The sequence below is a fragment of the Puntigrus tetrazona genome, chromosome 14 (genome assembly GCF_018831695.1).
Source record: "Puntigrus tetrazona isolate hp1 chromosome 14, ASM1883169v1, whole genome shotgun sequence".
Lineage (NCBI taxonomy): Eukaryota > Metazoa > Chordata > Actinopteri > Cypriniformes > Cyprinidae > Puntigrus > Puntigrus tetrazona.
This window is the reverse complement of record NC_056712.1, coordinates 20731900-20744791: the sequence shown is the minus strand read 5'-3', so window position 1 is coordinate 20744791 and position 12892 is coordinate 20731900. Positions and strand designations below refer to the sequence as shown.

The window sequence follows — 12892 nt, the reverse complement described above, 5'->3', positions numbered from 1 at the left end:
GTGTGAACACAAGATCCCCGATGCAATCATTTCAAAGTTTTTGCAGTACTTATAGAATAGTACAAGTTTCTACATAATATATTTACCATGGCCTTGGCGGCATGTTGTCATATTTTAATCTCTTTAATTGGCATAATGAATGATTTAATCAGCCTCTAACAGGCCCAGTATTGTACTGAATCCCATTAGCTTCCATCAGCTGTCGACTTCAGTAAATGTGGTCCAAAACATTAATCCCACTTAATTCTTACATCTGTTTGCTTTCAGCTTCAGTGCAGATGACTTGCAGCATGTGTATGTGAGGTAGAGAGATGGTCGGATTTACCTGAGAGGAAAGATTGACTTCAGTGCTTTAAATATATAGCGCATTCAGAAACCATCAAGAGCAGCTCAGTCAACAGCTCTGAGGGTCCTGTCAGAGAGACAGCAGTGTCAAAACAGTCTGGAGAGCCGTTGTGATTCACACGTCATCTTTGGAGGCTTTCCTCTCAGGTTGTGAAAAGAGGCCGCGGTGAAGTTTCATTAATGCGTATGAGTCAGCTCTGACTGCGAGAAACCACAGAGGAATCGCATCAGCTCTGAGCTGAGCAGAAAGCACACACCGAGAACACAAAGTCTTTATGGATGAAAGACACACTCATTACAGTTGCAAGATGTGTTTACTTGGAACTTAATGTTTGATGTTACCAAAATTTAAGCCCGTATCAGTAACTAGGAAACTCTTTTGGGGGCTATAGCACAGCTGCCAGCTGTTCACTTTAGTCCATTTGCTTTTTTCTGAATTGCTTTTTTCTGGACATTCATTGTACTGTCAACAGTATAACAGTAATAATTTCATATCAGGGAGCTTTTTGGATGCACGAACTGCACAAGTAAGCTTATTCTTTAAATGCATATTAATGTGTGCAGTGGTTCTGCAGCTGCTAAAAAAAAATTAAAAATAAATATAAAATGAAACTCACCATTTTATTGTGAAAGGTTAGGTTAGCAGGCTTGTCAACAAAATGGAAGAGAAAATGCTTCTTGTATATTTTTTGTTGACATCAAAGGCTGTGTGTCTAATCAACTTAACAGTGTTTTGATGCAAATTCATCTGTCACTTGGGATAAGCAGAAAAATTAGACAGATGCCGACATGGACAGGTTGCGTGACATGGCCTCATACTCCTAAACCATGCACAAAAATGTGGAAGGTAGAAAACAGGACCTAGAAAATTGTAAATATAATAAGATGTAGAATTAATAGAATTTAAATGATATAAATATAGTTAGATAAATATAAAAGTAATTGTGCCATCTAGAATAATGGATGGAATGTCTAGCTATCCATCTATCTATTAGGGGTGCAATGGATCGCAGTTAATCCGTGATCCGTATGGACCAGTCCCCGCGGTTTGGCACTTACCTGATTCGTGGATTAACTGTTAAGTTCAATCATCTTTGAGTTAAAGTTAAAGTGTTTTGCCTTGCCAGTTTACACATTCATGAAATTGCAGACCATTCAAATGAAGAAGTCAAATAAGGACTCATGCGACGTTTTCCGTGTTCAGCCTCTGCGCAGTCGTGTAAAATGAGATTTTATTAATTAATATGTATTTAACCTATACGTAATCATTGTATTACACTTAATTATAACATTTCTGCGCCTGAATACTGCTGTCACTGTCTTTATATAGCCTATAATTTTATGTTTTAATTTTGTATTTTGTACAATTGTTTTTGTAGTTAAGCTAGTCTATCTACGCTTTCTATTTATATGTCTGTCTGTCTGTGTGTCTGTCATTATTATTTATATTTAGCGATGGCAGTCAGATGTCTGTTTTGTTGCTAACCTTGCTAATTACTCAGAAGCGCAGCTGTGCAGGCCTGTAAGTATTAAATGTGTTCAGCCATGCGCACGGTGTCCCGTGTTTATGTTGTTACCTTAAATCCAAGGGCAGTTCAGCAGGTTTCCAGCCAGAGGGGAATACGTTCAGATCTCTACATACCTACACACATAGTGAGCCAGAGAGAGAACCTGCTTGACAGTGATGGACTGTACTTTGTCGTCTCCTGTGAAGAGGAGCCTTGTTGAATGAGATCTTGAGGTGGAAAGCAGTAAGTCAGTCCGTGTGGCCTCTCCACACGCTGCCATCTTTAAATGCGGCCCATCTATATTCTCCCTCACAGGGGGCACACACACACACACACACACACACACACAGAAACTTCCAGCATTTCTGCCTGTTGTCTGTCATCATGTTGAGTTTAAGATTCGCAGTGCATGCATGAAAAATTATAGTAATTTGTTGCACTACTGGAGATTACTCTGCTGGAGATAAGATGTTCATAAGCACATTTAGATATTATTAAGAATGAATGGATAAGTATTGAGGATTAAAGCGAATAATACGCATTAGGGGTGAGCGACATACCGGTAGACAATTAACAGGTAGAAATTTGCAGAGGTACTGCTTCTTAGTATTGAACTTACTCAAGAGTTATTTTGCTGTTTTATAGGTGTTGAACAATTAAACATGCATTAACATATAGGCCTACTTGTTTATAAAAAAATGCTTGTCTTTATTAGTATTCTTGTAGAAGCAGTAGGTCTAATGTAGGTCTACGTTAAAGCAAACAGCTGAGAAATAAAAAAAAGAAAATGTATAATGGTATATTGGATCCAGGCAACACGTAAAGGGTTACTCCACCCCAAAAGAAAAATCTTTGCGTACAAAAAGTGTTCTCGTCATTTTATAACACACAGAAAAACCACTTATGGCAGACGGACTATTCGGATGATGTCTTTTATACTTTTCTGGGCCTTGACAGTACTGTTTACTTGGCATTCAGTGGGACAGTCACAAGCCTCCTGGTTTTCATCTTAAATATCTTAAATTGTGTTTCAAGGATGAACGAAGATTTCATGAGTTTGGAATGACATGTAGGTAAGGGATTAACGACAACATTCACATTTTGGGGTGGAGTAACCCTTTAAAATGACTGCAGTCTAATATTCTTGCTGTCTGTCATTTATGTTAATCAATTAACAAAAGAAACAAAAAAAATCACCAATGTTTAATGTATGCAGCATTTCGTATTTGTTTGTTCTCTGTAGTTTGATCAAGCCTAGTTTTTTATTCTTATTTAATCACTATCAGTTTACAGTTTACACACACACACACACATTTTTATTAATTAATTTTTTTAAGCAAACTGGTAACAATAATTATAAAATTTCTATGGCACCAAAAAAATAAAAGCCAAAATAAGTTGTTACCATTAAGTTGATACAAGATTTTGACATATCACCCACCCTAACACACATACAAGGCATTTTTGGAAAATGCGAAACAAGTAAAATGAACTGTTTGGCCAGTTATCATGTAGGAATTGGACATTTTGTCCCTTCACTTATAGCATCATAAATTATGATCATAATTCTTGCTTCTTCTTTTTTTTTATCACCCAACTTCTCCAGAAAAGCTGTGCTGGTCCTGTCAGATGGTGTTGTTTATGTGTGAGGATGTGTACTTTTAGTTCATGCAGTGTCTAGAGAATGAGAATCACAGTCAGATGTCATGCTAGACAGCCACAGGCCCTCCAGTAACAGAGAGATTCAGTCCACCTATGAGAGCGCTTAGGATTGTGTTACTGTAGAACGAGAGTGTAAATACCTCAAGAGCTAATTAGACTTGTGGTTTTTAATAATGTAATCAATCCTACTGTAACCTGTCTTTGTGCTTTCAACAAAGAACATGATTTTGCTCTCTTGTATTAAACAGCATTTCTTGCTTAAACACTCTCAGTACAAATGTAAGCAAACTTGCCACTCTGCTTTCAGTTAGACCTAAGGGAGTGTATTCGTATTAAGGCTTGTACGCCAAGGTGACTCATGATGATAAATGAATGTGGGCAGGCGTAAGGTCACCCTTTGAAAGCATATCAGCACCTTTACGTTAGCATTTAAATTGGGAGTATCTCCGCATCTAAATTAATTTTAAAGCCTCTGAAGAAAAGTGAGGTTGGTCAAGGGAACCAGCACCAGAGCCTTATTAAGTCACAAATGAGATGTGTGTGATGTTCTCTTTCTCTACTGATTGAATATTTGTTGTGATTCATTTGTATGTTCACAGCAGTGGCAGTCAATTAACTACATGGCTTGCCGATGGTGAACTGGCATTAGAATATTATAATTTTTTGTGTCCTTGAATATAAATTCATCCTTAGTTGCAAAATTGATTCCCAAAGTCACGGAAAATCTTGAAATATCTCAGAATGTTAAAATGGTCTCTTATATTCATGCTAAATTTATTTGATCAAAAATACAGCAAATATTGAATTACAATTTAAAATAACTTTTCTATTTTAATGTATTTAAAAATGGTATGGATAGGTAGGGGAAAGGGGGAGGGCTAAGGGATAGAAATAGGATTGGCCTTAATGTGCCCTAGATTAATAAAAGTAATAAAAATCTTATTGACCCCAAACCTTTGAACAGTAGTGCATGTTTAATAAATAAATATAAAAGATTAAGTCTATAGACATACAGAAATGGCAATAATGATTACTGAATATACATTTTAGTATGTGTGCAAGTATACATAGTGACACAAATTTGGATAGTATAGTGTGTAAAAATTCTATTTTCGAGTTGAGTTCTTTCAATGAATCTTTTGAACCACTTCACAACAAAAATTATGTATTTTCTGTTCCTCGTGATCACTGGTGTTCTTGATATGTATTTGTTGCAATCATCTTCATGCTTGTTTCTATTTTAAATTGAACCTGGAGGTGTAACTTTTCCTCCGCATGAGTCATGTAGGTGTGACAGACCAATTTTGCAGTTCTATTCATTGTTCGGCAACCAAAAATATTCAAATTTAGTTTTTAATCAACATGCTTGTGCATGTCAGAAAGAAGTGTTTTTGTTTTTAAATAAGTGTGGATGTGTGTACAGTATACTACACACACACACACACACATACTTTTTTGTTAAATAAATAAAGCCAGGACTGGCTGCAGTGACAGGACTGTGACTCATTTTAACCCATCTATCCTGCTTTTATGGACTTTGTGACGTAAGTTCGCTTGACCATTTCTAACAAATTTATCTTTGGAGATGGCGGGGGTCATAAAAGCCCATTCAGGGCCATTTCTGGATGCCCTCTGATTAGCTGTTAGTCACTGGCTGAATGGGCCGGGAGGAGCTGAGCCTGTCTGTGTGTGTTTGACAGAGGCACTGGGAGAATCAGGCATGGCCTGTGCGTCAGAGCTGTGTGTTCCTGTGGGAGGGAGGCATCAGGTGGTCTGTGTTGTGTTAAATGGGCTGATGTGACAGGGAGGTGGGGGTGATGATGAAGGGTGTGAGATGACTCCGTTACACTCTCATGTGTTCCTGACTTAGAGGGTGTTGGGTGTTGCTTGGATGAGGACCCGTGACAGAAAAGTGTTTTGGGGGGTTAGTTAAAAGGGTTTTTGTTGATTATTACAGCAAAAAACTTCTGACAGCATTCATAATGCAGAATGCTACTTGGCTCAATATGGTCATTAGGTAATAATGAAACAAGTCAGATTAAACAGTAACTTCTAAATTAGTACACATTAGTATTTTGGGGAATTCATTTAAAAAAAATCACAATTTTAATTACATTTTTTTGTTGGCATCATGTCTGCTATGACTCACTGTTATAACAACATCTTAAATTTGAACAATTTTTTATATATGTGCAATTTTAGAGCTGTAGACATTTGCATTTATTATAATGCAGGTATTTGTATCAGTGAATTGGTCTTCATTCTTAGTACTTAGTGAAAGGATGTCATTAAAGAACCATAAAGGATTTCAAATAAGCATAGTTTTTATGTTGTTTGAACATTAAGGGTGGAAAGAATATGATTATAATTTGAATGTTATATCATTATTTAACAGTCCTAATGTTATATACCAGGGAATGATCACAGTATAGAAACCTTTGTGATATTTATATAGTATATATATATATATATATACCAGGAATATGATATATATATATATATATATATATCTTATATAAATTATTATAAGTAATGTAAGTAATGTAGTTTGCACTGTTTGTTTGTGCTATGCTATTTTAACCACAATACAATTCAAATAAATTACTAAATCATATTTGATTACTCAAAAATCATTTGTACACATCCAGTGTCTGTGCAAGCTTCAAATTCAATGGATATATATGAATGATGAGCTCACTTTGCAAATTATTTCTGAAATTCATTCTTACTGAATCTCAAACTGTTATTATCTAAGAACTATGCACCTAAGTCTGAAATGAAAAAAAAAAGAAAAGAAAAAACGTTTAGTTTTAAAGCTGCTTCTATAGGATTTGAATTGAGTTCGAAAATGTTCAGGTCAGTCAAATCATTAGAAAGAGCCCCTACTTTGAAACTAGCCTCCTTCTCCTTCTGCAGAATGTTGACGGTTCTCAGGCATTTGAAGCTGTGGAAAATATGGATTCTGTCTTTAAGCAGAGAATAAAGTGGTTTACTGATGTAAAGAAAAGCTTGATTTCACCACAGCTTACAGAGCTTCGGAATGACACAGCAATAAAAATTAAATCCATTTCCTCAAGGCTGAGGAACTTAGAAGAAGATCTCAAGAGACCGGAAAGTAGTCTTGACTCAGATACACATGATATTTAAAGTGCTGGTATTTTAAGCGCACGCTCCCTCAGGGCTGCTGGAGCAGCTGATGGCGATGTTCGTTTCCATCAGACGGTTAACTGGCATTTTGTGCAAAATGAGAGTGATTGAAATGGCTTTTGACTTCCCCTCATTTGAATTGTACAAACTGAGACAGTCCACCTCTAAATCTGTCTTGCTGCTAAACTTCGTGACCTCAATCTGCAGCGAGCTCTCGGCCTAAATGTTCAAACTGCGGCAGGGTCATAATTCAGAGCAGTTGATAGCGTCAGTCCTGTCCTTGAAGCCTTTGTGCATCGAGGCCCCTTGTAAATTAACTGTTCTGATCTTTGACACGCAGGGTAACTGTAACCCATGTACACTTCTGGACTATTATGGATTAAGCCATCACCAATCATTTGGTTTTTGACTTTTATTGCCTCCCTTGATTAAGGGTCATTTTGCATCCAACTTGTGACACATGATACCTTCAACTCAGGAGGGCAAGGTGATGTAAACAGCAGAAGGTTATGCACTCTGTGTCATTAAATCCTTTCTTCCATCAAGTTCCTCTCTGGAGTTTGAGCGACTGGCTTTCAGCACCACGGACAGGGACATTAATCAGCGCAGGGCAAAACCATGAGCTGTAGATCATATCCCATCACCCCACAGGCTGACAGCTCATTTTGAAGGCCCAGCTGATAGGGAGGGCGGAGCTACGACAGGCTGCATATCCATCAGTGTCCTGCGACCCATCCGTGCACTCTCTCTCACGCTTTGCCATGTCATGCCGCTCCAAGTGGTAAAGAGCTCTTTTAGCACGGTCCAGTATGCCCCTCGTTTTAATTGAGGTTTATGGGGCTGCTGTTATCATGGCTATTAATAACCATTGATGGACTAAGACCTTCAAAGTGCGTTGGAGACAAAAGGAGACTGCGTTCTGGAGGGAATAATTGACTGTTCCCCTTCAGGTTGTGTAAATAAAAAAGAACCTATAGCCTCAAGGCAGTGCATAATTTTGAGAACCTGGCGGAATGTGCCCTTGAAGTAACAATCTTTCTTACATGCACACTGCATATTGCATACACAAGGTATTATTATTACTATGTTGTTGTTATTAAATTATATATATGGAGATGTGTGCATATATTATATTTTTAGTTGTTTTATTTTATTATTTAACAGACTGTCATGTAATAATAATATAATAAAACTTTGTCATACAAAAAATATATTTATTTATTTAATTAATTCCAGCATTATCATACTAAAAAGTTTATATTATATTTACTGTTTCACAATGAAAATCATTTACATTTTGAAATGTTTAAAAGATAGTGTCAATGTTGAGTAAATTGTTTTCCACTTACCAGTAATGATAATTGTCTTGTGCCACTCATTTAATATATATTTTTTTTCACTTTTTAGTAATTTTGGGTATAGTTTTACTGATTGGTAAATACTATAAATACTGACAATTGCAAAGTCAGCATTGTTCAGCTTATCATGAAAAGTTAGGTCAAAAAAGGCCACATAAACTGACTTCCTTCACCAGAAGGAAAATCTCTAGTATAATAGATTTCACAGCTTAAAATAGAAGGAGGCTGTCATTGCACCTGCACTTCATACCTAAGTAAATTGGTCCCCAAGTGTTTCTGTGTGTACTTCCACCTACCAGTGAAGGCCATACCTGGAGAAGATGACAGGTCTTCTCTTAACCACCATTCATGTTTTTGTCTTTAATAACATGTCTGAAAGAGAAAGAGAGATAGAGTCAGAGGAGCGAGGCACGAAGAAGAATTTTAATACCCATGCTGTTAAACACTCTGGCAGTGGTTGTGTTTGGCCTCAAATCATGACACTGGAAAAGGGAGATGCTATAAAACAGCAGTGTGAACTTTATTAGTGCATTTCATTTCAGGGCGAAGTAGACTGTACAAGCACCAGGAAATGAAACCCTCTATTAACCTCTCACAGCATGCGCCTGAATTAGTAGTAAGCATTAGCCTGCTTGTGTAAAGAGAGATTCAGAAGTCAAGGTCAAATAACATTAAAATTACATACTTTTTTAATGGCAGTCCGTGCCTGAAAGATGCTTTTCCCTCCAAATCCTAACCAGCCAAACCCTGACCCTGGGTTGTTTTTTTAGCTGCTTTAAAGCTGTTATGGACATAGTCAAAATTAATATTTAAAACAATAATTAAAGAAAAATATCACAAACTGTTTAGTCATTGCTTTTTTACAAAGGACCCATTTAGTCTTTTTTAACTTTTTGTTTTTCATTTTTAAATTTTATGAGAATCTAGCTACAAAAGCCCATTCTCAGTCCTGGAACAATGACAGCTGTTCATATGTGAACACTATATGTAAATATTATCCCATATACAGTTTGAGATGCTTCCTCCATGCATGTGTGATGCAGAAGATGCCTGTGCTGGAAGATGATGCATGCTTGCACTGGACTGACTTGCTCTAGTACTGAAGAAAACACTTTAGAAACAGTCTCTTGGTATGTCCTGCTCCAACGCAGTAAGTTTTCATTGGGGCTTTGTCCATTTCTGCACTCTTGACCCTGCTCATCACCCCAAATAACAGATTTCAGGTGTTTCTGTTTTCCTTTTGATGCACCTGAAATTGCACCAGAACAACCATACAACCAACACCAAGTTGATCAGAGCCAGAAGAGCTCCAAATCCCCTGCCTGCTCTAATTTACCACCTTATCCTAGATCCCAATGCTTAACTAACTGCTGTCATATTGTTTCAATCATTGTGACATAGTGTGTACCAGGTCTGGGCGATATAACTGAAATTATTGTCTTTATTTCACTGAAAGAGTCATTTTTAACTTTTTTTGTTGTAAATCACTTCTTGCATATATATATAGTCCTTTAAAATGACCATGGTATGCAAATTAATGTAATTAAACAATTCTATACAGTGAGAAATCATTGAACATTATTGTAAACATTATTGTAAAAAAGTTATGTATCGCCCAGTCCTACTGTGTGTTATGCTTTTCTTTGTGTCTTACCTTCTCTTCTTCTCTTTCTTCTGTATATTATGTGTTCTGCTAATCTTGTTACTGTTGTTGCTTATTATTATTATTATTATTATTATGACCTATTGTTGTCATTTATATTTGTCTCTTTTCTTTGCTTATTTCTCTCATTGTGTTGAAATAGTTTTGTTGCTTGGAGCGCTCTATCCCTTTCTAACCCTGCATTCATTTTGTTGTGGCCCGACCGCAGTCCAGGATGATGCTGCCCCAGGTACCCAGGAGTACATTATGTTGCGGCAGGATTCCATCCATTCTGCGGATATAAGGGGTAAAGGCTCCCCTTTTCGTGCTAAGTGTCATGAAATCTTCTGCTGCCCACTGAAGCAAGTCGTCCTCAAAGAAAGCTCAGAGCCTGAAGGTTTGTGTGCAACCCAATCCGTGTTTTTCTTTACTTTGCTAATGCTTTTATATCTTTTACTTAAGTTTAAGTTTCATTTGAACTTACTTTTGTTTTTTGCCTTTTCGTAAAAACACTTGGCTTGTGCATTTTCTGTTCCTTAGCTGTATGTGTGTCTTGTAGAAACTGCTTGAAGCCTGCGATGCTAAATGCCCTGAGGAGGACTCTCCTTTTCTCTCTCTCTCTCTCTCTCTCTCTCTCTCTCTCTCTCTCTCTCTGTGTGTGTGTGTGTCTGTACTGAATGCAGACCTGTGCTCATGATTCTTCAGATCTGTATTCACCAGTGATTACTCGATGATGTCACTCTGCCTCAGCTGAGGCTCCATACTTACATTTAGAGGCACAAACTCTCTACATTTACATATTTTTTCAGGAACATTCATATCCAAGTTAAGCCATTTTTAAATATGAAATACATAACCTAACAAAGGCCGTTGGACACTTTTCTGTTAATGTTTTCCAGGTAACCTGACAGGCAACATTAAGAAAGAACAACAGCCCTTAAAGGAAAAGTTTAGTTTTGGTCGGGTGTTCTTGTGCAACTAAATGTATTTTTAAATGACATGCTTTAGTGTAGAGCCCTGTTCATACAAAACAACCACACGATTATATTGCAACCCCTTGATCACTAACTCTTTAATTTGATTGAGTGAGTGGACGATGATGATGATGATGATGATGATGATGATTGACACCCCCTCACCACAAGCCCCTCCCCTTCAAAATCCAGCACTTCTCTTGCTGCCTCTTCCCTCTGTATCTCTTTCTTCTCTTTAGCCCTTCACTCATTTTCAGACTCCCCTCTCCTCACGCATCAGGTCCACTTTCGACGGATATCAGTTTAACCTCTCGCCCATCTGTTTCACAAATGATAAGCTTTATAGCTTGGACCCTCTATCTCTTTGTCTTTCTTTCCCATCAATCTGGCACTTCCTGTCAGGTGTTTTCAAATGCATGAGGGTTGCTGAATATCGTTTGTACACAGGTCCGATGTCCTGTTGCTATGGGGTCCTGCATGTGGCTGAATGCTGTATTGTCTTTATGTTGAGGGAATCTTTTAGAGTGCTAAGACTGTCCAAACATGTTATAAATGTGATTGTGAAGTGTTTTTCTTTTCAGACTCTCAGATCACTGGGTAAGCCATCAGCAGTCACCTCAAGCCTAAATAAATAAAGTTAAACACAAATGCGCTCATCTCTGCCGCTGCGCTGGATGACATATGAATTGTTCACGCATCGCTGGAATGCAGCTCTAGATTGATGGATAATTTAGTTGTCATAGATACAGTGCCATTGCTGCTGACAAACATGTGCCTAATCAATTATTCAGTAATGGTTTATATTCACGGTCATTACTACCGCGTTTCTGCGTCTTATAGAGTTGTACAGAGTCTCTGAGGAGCGAGAGCTTGTTGGGTGCAGGGAATCTTTTCTACGTCTGTTTGTGGTAAATTTTTATCTGCCTGGATCATGCTGCAAACAAGAGGACACGGGTGAAAAAGAGAAGGAGGGGAAGGCTTATGAAGAGACAGACTAGAGTACTGCAGATCTATTATTCAGTCTGACTGAAGCTCTGCTTGGACGTGACTGAATTTGCAAAGAAAGTCATTGGTTTCTTATGAAATGTGTTCATAAGCAGCATCCCGTCAAGGGTGAGGAGAATCATTCACCTTAAAATGAAAATTCTGTCATCATTTATTCACCCGCGTGTCGTTCCGAAGGCTTTCTTTCCTCGGTGGAACAAAAAGGAGATGTTTGGAAGAAATTTCACGCTGCTCTTTTACATACTGTGAAAGTGACTGTTAAATGTTTAGTTCACCAATAATGAATATTCTGTCATTAATTACTCAACCTCATGTCATTTGAAATGTAAGACATTTGTTCATCTTTGGATAATTCATTCAAAATATGCTAATATGTTTTCCGAAAATTAACAAAAGTCTTACAATGAGTTTTGGAATGACGTGAAGGTGAGTAATTAATGACAGAACCATAGACATACCAAATGAGTTTTATTATTATTATTTTTTCATAATTTCACATTTACTTGTCTTACTTCAGGCAATGTATTACTTGTTGTTTTTTGATTTTTTTTAATTGTTGGTGAGATTTACTGGAAATTTCTGAGTAAAACCTGTCAGTGTATGACTTTATTTCAATTGTAGCAAAATCTTCCAGTCTATAATTTCTCAAAACTTACATCATACAATAATATGTGGCCTGTCTGTCAAAGAAAGGTATCATATATCTTCAAAAGATGTGGAATATAGCATACATGTAGTACAAACTAGTTTTAAGATGCTTCTTGGAGCTTTATACCTTCAATACCTTGTCACTATATGCTTTCATCGTAAGCAAAAGAGCAGCACGAACACCCTTCTGAACTTTTTCTGTTGCAAACCGTGGAAAGATACAGGTTTTGAATGATACAAGGGTGTGTAAAGACAGCTTTTAAGTAATCACAGTTTACATTTTTGATGAACTTTCTCTTTAAGAGAGAAAAGACATCTGAACCACTGAGTAGGAGGAAGACATGCTGGGATCAGATTGTGTGTCACAGAGACTCAGAGTTACTTTGGACATGTTTCAGTGATGGAGGATGGGTGCAGGTGCTTCTCCTGTAAGCTGAAAATCTGTTGCTGATTTCTTACACCACAAATATTATTGCACGCACACACACGCTCGATGGAGACTCAGATCAGCAGTGGAGTCTATAATCCAAATCCCTGTCGCTCCACAAGTGCAGTAGACTCTGTCACGCTCTCTCTCTTCCCTAACTTCTCCTCTCTGTCTCC

General features: G+C 37.4%; 1 long non-coding RNA gene across 2 annotated transcripts in view; it reads left to right on the top strand.

The window, feature by feature from the left end:
- Window positions 1-10053, top strand: part of LOC122357422 — a 47270-nt gene extending 37217 nt beyond the window's left edge. For both annotated transcript variants that reach the window (XR_006252474.1, XR_006252475.1), the window contains exon 3: window positions 9892-10053. This is a non-coding gene — a long non-coding RNA (uncharacterized LOC122357422). The remainder of the gene's footprint in view (window positions 1-9891) is intronic.
- Window positions 10054-12892: the final 2839 nt, after the last annotated feature.